This window comes from Ovis canadensis, chromosome 3 (genome assembly GCF_042477335.2).
Source record: "Ovis canadensis isolate MfBH-ARS-UI-01 breed Bighorn chromosome 3, ARS-UI_OviCan_v2, whole genome shotgun sequence".
Lineage (NCBI taxonomy): Eukaryota > Metazoa > Chordata > Mammalia > Artiodactyla > Bovidae > Ovis > Ovis canadensis.
The window spans coordinates 101,528,665-101,541,733 of NC_091247.1; the positions used below are offsets into that span (position 1 = coordinate 101,528,665).

Sequence of the window (13,069 nt, forward strand, 5' to 3'; positions counted from 1 at the left end):
ATTGATTATAATAAGAATATTTTTAAGTACCAGCATGTGCAGCTGTGATGTGTCTGCTCGTTCAGGAAGGAATACCTTAAAGTAATATAGTTCAAGGGATTTGTGTGTGTGTGTGTGTGTGTGTGTGTGTGTGTGTAACAAAGCAGTATTGTCAGAGATTTTGTACACTGGAAAAAAGTATGTCAAAGCTTTTAGTATGTAAAGAGGTTAATTTGTATGTAAAAGAGTTCAGAAATTCAACATTTTTGACAGTTTTAAAATGTTCCAGGAAAAGCTTCACAAGGTAGGCCTCATCATGTCTTCTAAAATAATTGTTAAGTGATTCAGTATTGAACATGGTGATGATTCAAAAGTTTCAGGTGTCCTATCCATATTATAATATCTGAGATCTGGATTCATTGATGTTAAGAGAGAATTCCCCTTGTCCTATGAAAATGATGCTGGGTATATGAAGAGAGTGAAATCTTTTAGTTCAGGATCTTCTGGTTTGCATGTTGAGTTTACTCTAAAATGCTTTTTCCATTGCATTACAAAAAATTTAGGATGAATATATGGAATACTAGACTTTAAAACAAGTAAATCCCAATCACAGAGTTAGCAAAGAGGCTGCAGCTAGTCACTTGAACAGTAAATCTGGGTGGAAGATGAGGTTCTGTTTGAGAAAATCGCATCTCGTATTCTATTCCAAATAGATGACAGTTGCCAAGATCACATGAAGAAATATGACTGTACGTTTTTTTTGTTTATTTTGCTGTGATATGGCATACTTACTAAAATATAGTGTAAGCTCCAGAACATTATACTTAGGAACTCTTCATGGAGTTTTATTTTTTATTTTTTGACATATTCTTTTCAAAAGATGGAACAACAGTGATGGCCAGAATATTCTTTGTATCTTAACTTGATCTAGTAACCATATGAAATAGATGATTTGACATTTTTCATCGTGGGTCTGACAAGACTGAGACACTATCAGCTCTTTTATGCATTTCTGATTTCTCATCTCAGAAAGCACCAGGTACCTACTGAGAGATCAATGTATTCCCCTTAAAGAAGACACATCTATTACTCTGAGATGTTTGCACAGGTTCTCATGAGGAAATTAAGTGACATGCATACCAAAGACTTCTTTCGATTATTCATTTATGATGGATCCCAAAAAAGTGTTTATTAGGAATTAATGGAAGCAAAATGTAACTTCTGTAAGCATTTATGCTTCTAAACGTTCGTAGGAAACGTACCTAGATACCTGCTGACAAAATTGAATTCATCCAGCTCTTTGATTTTGTTTATCCTCGTCAAATAAATGGTCTGTACCAGCCAATGAAGGCTGACTTATTTTTGAACAGAGGTGACCATAATCACAGGAATCGCTTCATAATTTTAATTCCCAGTGATTCCTTGTTACAATGATTTTTTTTTTATGCACCAAAGGAACTTAAAACTTATTGGGTACCAATTTATTTACTTTGGAACCTAGTGAGCTTGGTAAAGCTCTGGTGGAAAGTCTGTTTCTGACAACCAGGACAGCCTTATGTGGACAACTCTCCAGTTCTCACTGGGCTTTTGGGTATGTCCTTGCTCACGGGGACGCTTCCGTGATGCCTGTCTCAGACTCCAGATTGAGGATGACACCCTGTGCAAGTGTTGGTAATTACAGAAAGAGGGAAATGCTTGAGACAGAGATGCAGACTGAGAGAAATGAGAACTTTTTATACGAGAAATGTTTCATTCCCCCTACATGGAATGACATTGAACTTTCTCCAAGGTATATTTCAAAGAGGTCAATCATGCATTGAGGAAAAGAGGTAATGTTGTTTGTAGAACAAAGTTAAAATTGATGGGGTTTTTTGTTTGTTTGGTGGGGGAGAGTATATGCAGTCTTTATTTTAGCAAAAAGCTTTACATATTAGGGACGATATGTTCATTTTGCATATTAGGGACACTATGGTAATTTTGCATATTAGGGACACCATGGTAATTTGGATCATGTGACTCTTGTGTGTTCGGTCTGTCTGCTATTATCATAACATGACTCTTTCCCATGGGCAGCAGGGTGTTTCCTATAAGTGAATGTTCCACTTCCTGTCCTTCAAGCTCAAAGAGTTTGTTGGTTGGTTTGTTTCTTTACAGTACCCTCAAGAGTTTAAAAAATACCCTTTGTAGACATATCATTCAATATTTATAAGACATTTCTATGAAGGCACAGTCATAATAGAAACTGAAGAATTTTATCAACTAGTTGGATTTGAAAGTATATTTGCTTTTATTTTTTGGAAGGAATAAAACAGAGTGGCAAGCCATTTAATAAATGTTAATGCCTTTGTATTTTTTTACACAGATACCAGCTCTATGGAAATGTCCTTTCAGTAGTACTGATGTTATTTTCACTGAGATAGAGCATATGTTTCTTAGGAAAATTGACACAGGAGATGACCTGAAGGGACCTTGTGTTACTTGACTACACTTTTTCAAGATGTTAGCTGTAGAGCAAGACTTAAGACACTCTGAAGAATTTGGAGACTCAAAAGAAGCGTTGGGTAAAAATGACATGAAAACCAGGGAAGTGAAAATATAATTATACATATGGTACTGGGAAGGGCCGATCCTCATAAGAAAAGCAAATCAATAGCTAGGTGGAATGTGGTGTGAAAGATTAAAAAAAAAAATTTAAAACACGATCTCTGCCTCCAAGAAATTAAAGAGACTCCAGCGCTTCACTTTTAATTTGCCGTTTCTCTCACTTATAGTCCAAACTAAATTTAAAATTGGGCTTCTAGCCCTAGGAAAATTCCCTTACCTTGGTAATCCTTAGAGTAGAAAAAATTCTTTGTTGTTTTTAAAAATTGAGAGTTTGAGAATCTCTCTTGTCTGATTTTACACTTGGTAAATTCTTCATTCTTTCCAACATGTGCACCCTATCTGCTGCCGTGGCGAATTATTTGTTACCATTCTTTCATCTTCAATAATAGGTAATTAGTGTAGAGAAATTTCAGTGCAGTTTGATGTGGAAGTGAGAGACCTCAAGGGACTTCCTTCACTGATACACCTGCCTCTTGGCTGGCTGTTCCCAGCTCAGTTCTGTGTTTAATGAAAAACATATTTTTGTTGTTATAGCCAAGACTTTCACTCCTGATGCTACCCCTCATTAAGTGAGCCCTCCCTGGGGTGCCACTTGGAAGGGTGACTCCTGTGAGGCAGGAGCCAGGAGCCTTGAGGAATGGCTGAAGCAGGCGTATTGGAGTGCTCTAAGGCAGGGCACACTGACTCTTCCGGTGGAAGTGAATTATTTTTTGTCTCACGCACACACATACACAATTAGTATTTTGCCCTTAACATGTAACATGTAATTCCCTGTTAACCTAGAGGGGGCAAATATAGATTGTGAAACCTACATTTATACTGTCTTAGGGGTCCTGTTTGGAAAAAAAAAGAATAGGAAAATATTTCACATTTGAAATATTCACAAAAACACCTTGTTGGAGCTCCTCTTGGGACCTTGGGAGGAACCTTGGCTCCAGAGCCCCTGAAGCTCATGCTTCATTAGTTTCGCAGTGCCTGTCTTCGGCTCATGGGCTAATAAGACACTGCTATTTGAAATAAGAAGTGAATTTCAGATTGGAAAAATGGGCTTCATATTAGTCTTCATATTAGTGTGCTTCATATTATATGCTTCATATGTGCTTCCTATTAGTTGGTAGAATTAAAAAAATATGTATTTTTATCCTAGGTGCTATAGGCAAAACAAAAATTGGGCAGTGCTATAAAAAAGACTAGTCTGTAGTGCAGTGGAGCCAAAATATGAGCCTTAGTCTATGAGATCAGTTTGTTTGGCATGCTACAGTTTCAGCGGTGGCATTCTAAAACATTCATAGTTTACTTTCTGTTTGCTATTAATTTAATAAGTGGCAGTAACTTACACTGCTCTTGCAGAGAGCTTGAGTGGCTGGGAAAAGAACGCGTTTGCAAAGTCAGGAAACCCATGACTACTGCCCCTCCCCAGGGAAAGAGACACCTATATTTAAGTATCATTTAGTAGACTGTATGTTTGGAGTTTTCTTAGTGGTTGATAATTCATCTACAAGAACACATTGACCGTTTTTGGTTGATCAGATTTCTGTTTTTAAAAGAAGTCATTAAATCCCTTAAGAAGTATTGATTAATCATAGCATTTTCATGATGGGCATTTTAAAATCACCATTTATACCACAAATAAGAGCAGAAAGATAAAGCACTGTGATTTCATAAAACAGCTTCCTAGAAAAGCAATTAACTGATTTTTTTCTTTAAAGTTCACAGAAGATAAATGAGGTAGGCTTCCTATATCCTGTCACTCTCGGTTACCTTTGTATGAAAATGGATTTCTTCCAAATGAAAGTCGGCACCAGCCTGTCGGAGGAAGAAGGCGTCTGCAAAGCAGTGTGTACATTACGTATTCATACCAGGCTAAATTTCTTAATTACGTTTGAGCTGCTTAATGTTTTCAAATCAAAGGATGCTCTCTGATTGCTCCCTGATGGAAAGAGGGTGTGTGGCCAGCCTGTGGTCCCACTCTGTTTTGGCCTCATCCTGCCTATCACGACAGCCTCCATCCTCCCACAGTGTGGCTTAGCAACGGCATCGATGGATACACTCTGTGCTGCTTCCATCCTCTTTTCTCTCGGGAAGTCTCAGAGCACTGGTACTGCTTAGACTCAGAAGTGAAGACTCACAAATTTGATCTCACATATGGTGGGACGAAAGTGCTTGTTCTCCTTCTTACAGGTGGGTCGTCCTGAAGGTCACAGCAAAGGCTGGCAAGTGGAAATGTTTCTGTACTTTTCGGTACTCTTAAGTTCAGCCAGCCTGTTTTGGTATTCTTACGTTACCCTGAAAGGTAAAGCACTCAGTCACTTTAAAATGACTTCAGTTGATCTAATCTTATATTGAAAGTGGTGGAGAAAGCATATTAAAATGTGACCTGTTGGGAGAAGGTACAGGTATCTTTTCCCCTCCCCCCTTCCCCTCTGGCTTCTCTAGATTCATATTATGGAGTTTTCCAGCCATGAGGTAGGAAGCTACTTCCAGTGATGGAGGCATTGCAGGCAGGACACAGGTAGAGGGGGGTGGCAAGCCACTTTACTTTCCCCATAAAGCTTCCTGTCCCAGATATCATCTGGACAGATGATGGGTCTGTTTTCCCTTAAATGGCAACCTTGGGAGTGTTTCTCCAGACCTGGGACTGACAGCCTGAAGCCTGGGAGTTGGGAGTCACTTGAAAAGATGCTGTGTGGTCCAGCATCTCCCCCGCCCTGCACAGTCCAGGGAGGAAAGCCTCTTCTTGTGTGTTTCGTCCTCTCTTGGGCAGAAATCACGTGCAGGCCTTTGGACACACCGGGCTGGCACGGGGCTCAGTGACACGACCAGGTCTCTGGACACCCACAAGGACCAGGTTTTCATCTTGGTTCTGACACTTGTTAGCCATGTCACCAGGAGCCAGGGCTTTAACTTCCCCTCCGTTTCCATTCTTGTGGAGTGGAGAGAATGATCATATCTGCTCGACAGAGTTAGCAGAGGGTAGATGAGATAAAGTCTGTAATGTGCTTAGCACAGTGATATCATGGTAAGCATTCAAAAATTACTGGCTACATTATTCTCATTTTAAATGCCCCTGAAACAACAAAAGCTAGCAAAATATAGAAATGAGGGTGTTATTGAAAGTGATTCTGCTTGTGTGTGAGTTGGAGGTGTAGTGGGCCCATGACAAGAGGTGGGAGGAGAAAGAAAAATGAAATCCTGCAATTTCTTTTGTGTTTATTTGTTAAAAGTCACTGCAGTTGTGAAGACTGAGATTATCCTGGATTAATAAAGCAAAGCCTGAGTGACACGAGTCTCCCTTATTTAACGCTTAGCCCTGTCCTGAGAGTTTATTACTGAGTCTGGCATGGAATTTCTCCGTCTATGTGTTCGGTTTTTCTGAGCTATTATTATCTGCCGTGGACCACATCATTCTTGAGTTTTACTTCCAGTTCCATGAAATGCAAAATCAACAAGACTGGGGCTGAGAAGAGACATTAAAATGTTCAGGGAGCACATATTTAGAATGACTTATTGAAACAGATCTCTTTTTAGGCACAGAGTATTAAACAGCGTGTTTAATTGAGCTGAGCGGCAGCATCACTCACCCACGTGAGGAAGCTGCATTAGTGATACCTCTGTAGGATGCACGCATGGAGGATCCTGCTGTTTACACACTCCATCCAGGGCTGCGCAGGGGACCAGTGGCCTGCCGGCCACCCCGGGACACGGTGGTTTTCTGTTCTGACCCAGGTCAGGCTTCAGGACCAGCAGACACTTTCACAAGTTGGTTAGCTTAGATCAGCAGAAATGTATTGTCTCACAGTTCTGGAGGCTGGAAGCCGGAAATCAAGGTGTCGACAGAGTTGGTTTCCTTGGAGGCTTGGGAAGTGGGTGTTGCTCCAGGCTTATTTCCCTTGACTTGCAGATGGCAGTCTCTTCCTGTGTTCTCAGGGTGTCTTTCCTTGTTTTACCTGTGTCTGTCCCATTTTCTTCTTTTGGCAAGGCCATCAGTCACTTTGGCTTAGAGGCCGCCCAGATGGCCTCATTTTAACTCAGTTACCTTTGCCAAGACCCTATTTCCATCTAAAATTTAAAACTGTGAGGATCACAGTTGAATGCAATAGTGCGCATTGATAGCATTTTTATGACTGCTTGATAAGTTAGTGATGTAAGTGCTTAGAACAGGGGTGGGCACCTGGTAAACACTCAGGATATCCACACTAACAAAAACGGCTATAGTTATTATTATACTTGTTCATAGTACGTCCGGCTGCTTCACGTGTCTTTTCTGATGTGCTCACCTCTAGATGGTTTGAGAGCTCAGAATCTGGAAATTGAGACGAGGTGGATGAAGCTCACTAGACTTGGAGTGCCTTGTGAGGGCAAGGATTTCTGTTTTGTTTTGACTGCTTTGTTTATGGAGGCACCCCTGACAGTGCCTGGCTCAGTTAGATATTTGTTGAATCAGTTGATTAATGGAAGAACGTGGGTGAAGGAAGTCACTCCCTTCCAACCACTGACCTCCTCTCTTTGGGGCCCCAGTCATTTCTGCCGAGCCTTTTATGGGAAGAAAGGAGGCTGATGCTTCCAACAAGTAATTTATAGCTGCTGTGCCGAAGGGCAATGGGAACCATATTTACTGATGTATGTAAACACAGCCCAAGTGAAATAAACCACGGAGCTATATGCCGGCCTTGGAAACAAAGCCGAAGCAGGCCGGGCCTCTGCCAGGGGTGCTGTGTATGGGCTTGGCCTCTTTCTGCCTGTTCTCTTTTGTCTGATTTCCATGAGCAGAAGTCCTGGCTGGGGGGCAGGGCGTGGGGTGGGCTGTGTTCGTGATTCTTCGTGTCTCCAGCCACGTGATGTGAGACGTGGGAACAAGCAGGGCAATGAGGGTGCTGGGGGTGCAGGGCAGTGCCCACACCTTCACACTGTCTGCCATGAGAATCAAGTGTTCATGTACTGGAAAGAGCCTAGGATACAGGGGTTCTTAGAGGCCCCCGCCAGTGAGCGCAGATTCCCAGAATGTCCCGCGGCCCTTTTCCTCTGGATGTCATTCTGTGTTTCTGTCACAGTCCTATTCCAGTTACTCATGGAAATCCACCGTTTCATAATTTACACAAACATAATCCACATCCAGGTTTATTTGTCATCTTCCAGATACATCCTTCGGTAATATTGCTGGTTATATAGCGTTCAGGTCTATGCAGCCCTTGATCAACACAGTAAAGGGTTGACCCATTTAAGTGTGTGACCAGGAGAATAAACAGTGAAAAATAGAAAGGTGTACACATTCAGCAATGTATCAGCCCCTCCCCTCTCCGTTTAATTCTCAGAAGTCTTGAAAATCTCACAGAGAGCCTTGGTGATGGAAGGTCTTCTCCAAACCTCTGTGGTGTATTCGGCTCCTCCCTTGACAGCCCTGTACAGGTTCCTCCCGTCTGTGTTCCGACTCCACAGCCTAGAGGCAGCTCACAGCCTCCAGGGAGGCTGCCCTATCTTTGGATACTCTCGCCCTTCCTATGTGGACCTGCAAATCAACCTGTCACTTGGGCTTCTTGGCTTTAGATTTGCTTCCCAGAGTTTCGGTGGTGGTCTATTTCAGTTCTGTTTTTGTCTTTTTTTTTTTTTGAACTATTAACTCCTGTCGGTTAAATCCTCACCATGTCCCTCTGGACAATACTCCTTGCAGGATCATGCCACCCTTTCCTGATAGACATGAAGTCCATTTAAGTGTGAGTTTTCAGAGTAGCTGCCTTTGCTTCATCATAGCCTGTTTTACACACTCCTTTTTAACCTTTTGTAAGTGGTGGTAAGTATTAGGGAAAAAGAAAAAAGCAGAGCAGAGGAAGGGGCGGGGGTGCATGTGATGTGGGGTAGGGACCGGGTTGCAGCGTTAGAAAGGGTGGTTAGGGCAGTCCTCACTGAGCGAGGGACATTTCAGCAAGAAGAAAGTGAGGGAGTCTGCCAGGAAGACGGCTTGAGAGAGTGTCAGGTAGGGTAGGATAGAGACCCTCACCCTGGAATAGCAGCAAGGTCTACGCTGCCCCCAAGTGCAAGGGGAGGAAGAAGACTGGAGGGGAAGCCCACCATCTGAGCCCTCTCAGCCACAGTAAGGACAGTGAGTGAGAATGGGGAGCCATTGGTGGATTTTGAGCACAGATGTCGGGATCTGACTTAGGTGTTACAAGGATCTGACTTAGGTGGTCCAAAGATAATGTTGCTGTCGTGTCAAGAGCAGACTGTACCCAGGCAGGAATAGAAACTCTGCCGGCAGATTGCTGCCTTGATCTAGGGGAGCAGTGATAGCAGTTAGTTCAAGGTGGTGGCAAACATGATGAGGTTGGACTCGATCCACATTGAAGGAGAGTGGGGAGGTTTTCTAATGGCTTGGATGACAGATGGAGAGGAACAGAGGTCAGATTTTGACCTGAGCAGCTGAAAGGAAGTTGCTGTCAACTGAGATGGGAAATAGATGGGGAAACAGTGGAAACAGTGTCAGACTTTTTATTTTGGGGGGCTCCAAAATCACTGCAGATGGTGATTGAAGCCGTGATATTAAAAGACGCTTACTCCTTGGAAGGAAAGTTATGACCAACCTAGATAGTATATTCAAAAGCAGAGACATTACTTTGCCAACAAAGGTCCATCTAGTCAAGGCTGTGGTTTTTCCTGTGGTCATGTATGGATGTGAGAGTTGGACTGTCAAGAAAGCTGAGTGCTGAAGAATTGATGCTTTTGAAGTGTGGTGTTGGAGAAGACTCTTGAGAGTCCCTTGGACTGCAAGGAGATCCAACCAGTCCATTCTAAAGGAGATTGGTCCTGGGTGTTCTTTGGAGGGAATGATACTAAAGCTGAAACTCCAGTACTTTGTCCACCTCATGCGAAGAGTTGACTCATTGGAAAAGACTCTGATGCTGGGAGGGATTGGGGGCAGGAGGAGAAGGGGATGACAGAGGATGAGATGGCTGGATGGCATCACCAACTCGATGGACATGAGTCTGAGTGAACTCTGGGAGTTGGTGATGGACAGGGAGGCCTGGTGCACTGCAATTCATGGGGTCGCAAAGAGTTGGACACGACTGAGCGACTGGACTGAACTGCCTGAGATGGGGAAAGCTATATGGGAAGGAGGGTTTGAGGGGAAGAGCAGAAGTTCATGGGTTTATTGAGTGTGAGATGTCTGTTAGACATCTGCGTGGAGGTAATAAGTAGGCACACAGATTGGAGTGACAATTCTGGAGTTTAGTAGAGAAGAAAATCTGCATCTGGGCCACAGATGGAGATTTGGGAGTTTTCCACAAACATGTGGTATCGAATGCCTTGAGGCTGGACGGTCTCCAGAGGTTGAGCGTGGCTGAAGCAAAGAGCTGAGTGCTGGTGCATTCCGGGGGCAAGGGGTTGATGGGTAGAAGGCAGCTGTAAAGGAGACAAGAAGGAGTCAGTAGGTAGGAAGACAGCCATGCGCTCTCCAAAAGCCACAAGGAGAGAGGGTGTCAAGATGGGAAGAGAATGATCACCAGGGTCAGTTCTGCTGATACTGGATTTAGTAACATGGAAGAAAGGTTTTGGGGCCAAAGCCTGTTTGGTTTGAAGAGAGAATCAAGCAGAGGAATTAGAGACATTGCATATAGATAACTCTTTCCAGAAGTTTTACTGTAAAGATCAGCAAAGATTTTACAAATAGCATATCTTCACTGTAAAAACTTGGATGACATTAAGAAAACAAAGGAGGAAAAAAAATCCCTTGTAATCCCACAATCTGGAAAAAATCACAATTTGCATTTGGTATGGATCCTTCTGGGCTTTTCCTGTACTTCCTCCTGTCTGGAATTGGGATGAGGCTGTTAGATTTGGCCATTATCCCATTCATTTTTCTAACATACCGTCAACACTGTACTATGTCATTGAATAGTCTTTGACAGCATTTGATGCCTGTTTTTTGGCATCTCATTTGGTTGGGAGACTTCTTCAGTGGTTTTGTCCTGTGGAGGTACCACAGTTTATTTATATAATACTTTTCCTGGGCACTGAAGCTGTTTTCAGGTTTTTTTTAGTTATTGTAAATTATTCTGCAATGAGCATCCTAATAAATAAATTTTGTGTTGATATAATATTTCCCAAGAAAAAATTCTTAGACAACTAGTTTATGATTCCAAAATGAACAAGAGCTTCTCATATATAATCTTTTGTGAATCTTCTGTTCATGTCCGTTACTCTTTTTTCTGTTGAAGTATTTGTATGTTTTCTTACTGAGAAAATGAAAGTGAAAGTCACTCAGTCATGTCCAACTCTTTGCCACCCCATGGACTATACATTTCTTGGAATTCTCCAGGCCAGAATACTGGAGTGGGTAGCCTTTCCCTTCTCCAGGGGATCTTCCCAACTCTGGGTTCTTTAAAATTGACCTTTCCTAAATGTATTGTAAGCAGTTTTTAGTCTTTCGATTAACTTTGTTTAGTAGAGAAATTAAATTTTGTATCCTTCCTGTGATGTCTTTCTTTGTAATTATGGTTTACAAGGCTATTTCCATAGATGTATTGAAGAGTTAAATCTAACATGAAACCCATAGAAGAACCAGATGAGAAGTTCTATATCAGGAACTTATTTTGCTGTAAGGTGAAGCTTTGCTTACTTATTTTTTCAAATAGTCAAAGTCCGTTATAACTGATTAATTAGTCTTATCTTTTCACTATAATTTCAGCAAGAAAAAAGATAAATAGAAATGTGATACAGCTGTAGGTAGGGATCCTCTGATACAATTTCTTGTAAAACTGGGAAGACTTAAAATACTCCATCCTGTTTTCAAGACCTACTCCTAAGCCCCACCGCTTTGACAGTCTGCTTCAAGCGTCCAGGAACTTCTTTTCTTCCAAATTCCTATCATGTCCACGTGTGATGTTTTGTCGTTGCTCTGGTTATTCACTAAGTCGTGTCTGACTTCGTGGCTTCCCTGTCCTTCCCTGTCCTTCACCATCTCCCGGAGTTTGTTCGAACTGAGTCAGTAATGCCATCCATGGTGCTGTATTACTGTGTGTTATTATTTACTTCTATTATTTACTTCTCTTTGTGTTCATCTGACCTCACAAATATCTTGTAAGTATCACAAATATCTGATCTCACAAATATCTTGTCCATCTGATCTCACAAATATGTTGAGATCAGGGTTCCCTTCTTGTTTATCTTTGCATTAATGATGAGGATTCTATTTGATCTAGTACTGAATTATTTTGTCCCTGAGGTCTGGGCATTGCATTTCTGCACTGGTGAGCAGAGACTGCTGCTGCTGCTAAGTCATTTCAGTCGTGTCCGACTCTGTGCGACCCCATGGACAGCAGCCCACCAGGCTCCGCCATCCCTGGGATTCTCCACCTACTCTAATTGGTTTGAATAGTATTATGTGATTTAGTGACAGAAATAAAAACTAGAATGAAGTTCAAGCATAGCCTATAATCTGACCCAGGCTTTATCTCCATCCGCTTACCTAGAGTTCTTGCTGGTCCTAAGCATGTCATTTTCTTTCACTCTTTTCTCTGTTTATGCTTGGAGTGCTGTCCTTTCCTAGTCTGCCTGCCAAATTCTCTTTTTCCCCCAGGCCAGTTCCTCTTAAAAAATATAACAGTAATACTTGGAAGTTAGAAAGTCACTGCCTAGAATTGAACATTGTTGGCATATTGGCACATTGCTTTCCATCTTATTCTCTCTCTCTCTTTTTTTTTTTTTTTTGCCACTCTACCATGTGGCATGTGGGATCTTAGTTCCCCGACCAGAAATTGAACCTGTACCCCCTGCATTGGAATCACAGAGTCTTAACCACTGGACCCCCAGGGAAGTCCCTCCATCTTATTCCCGATACTTTTCTGTTTCATCACGCGTTGTTTTTATCAACAGGGTAGATGTTCATTTAAACAATGTAAACAGTGGAGAACAATGAAATTTTAAAACCCGCTCAGATCCCACCATCTGGAAAAAGAAAAATATAAGATGAACTTCACTCCAGATAACATTTTTTCCCTTCCCTCTCTTTATATTTCTTTAGATTCATCAAACACAGAACCACCCTTGAGTTCAGTCATATGTTCCTCTGATATGCCCATCTGTTATTTCTTGTTGATGTTTTGTTGTTTCTGCTTAAATACCTGAAGAATTACTTCTTTAAAATTCTGTAGCTTAATGAAAATGTTTCAGTCCTGAGCATTTCCTGAAACATGGGGTGTTCTTTCAGTCTTTTAAGATTAGTTCATTTTTCTAGTTCAGGGAATTTCTTTTATATTAAGTGTTTGCACATATTGGTTTTGATTTGCCTGTTAATTGAATTATCCTTATGTTGAGTCAGATTGGTCTTTTTTGCAGTTCTATTAATACTAATTTCTTTCTAATTGCTTTGATCTGTATTTTTTCACCTGAATTCACTGTTATTTTTCTTAATCCTTTTCTCTGTGTCAGTGATTCAGAAACAGTTTCCATTCTGTTTCGTACAGTATCTGATTTTTTGTCATTAGTTGTATCA

The 13,069-nt window shown here is 41.6% G+C and overlaps 1 protein-coding gene across 4 annotated transcripts in view; it reads left to right on the forward strand.

Moving 5' to 3' along the window:
• Positions 1-13,069, forward strand: part of AFF3 (ALF transcription elongation factor 3) — a 624,339-nt gene that overhangs the window by 149,984 nt on the left and 461,286 nt on the right. The gene's annotated exons all lie outside the window — the stretch shown is intronic.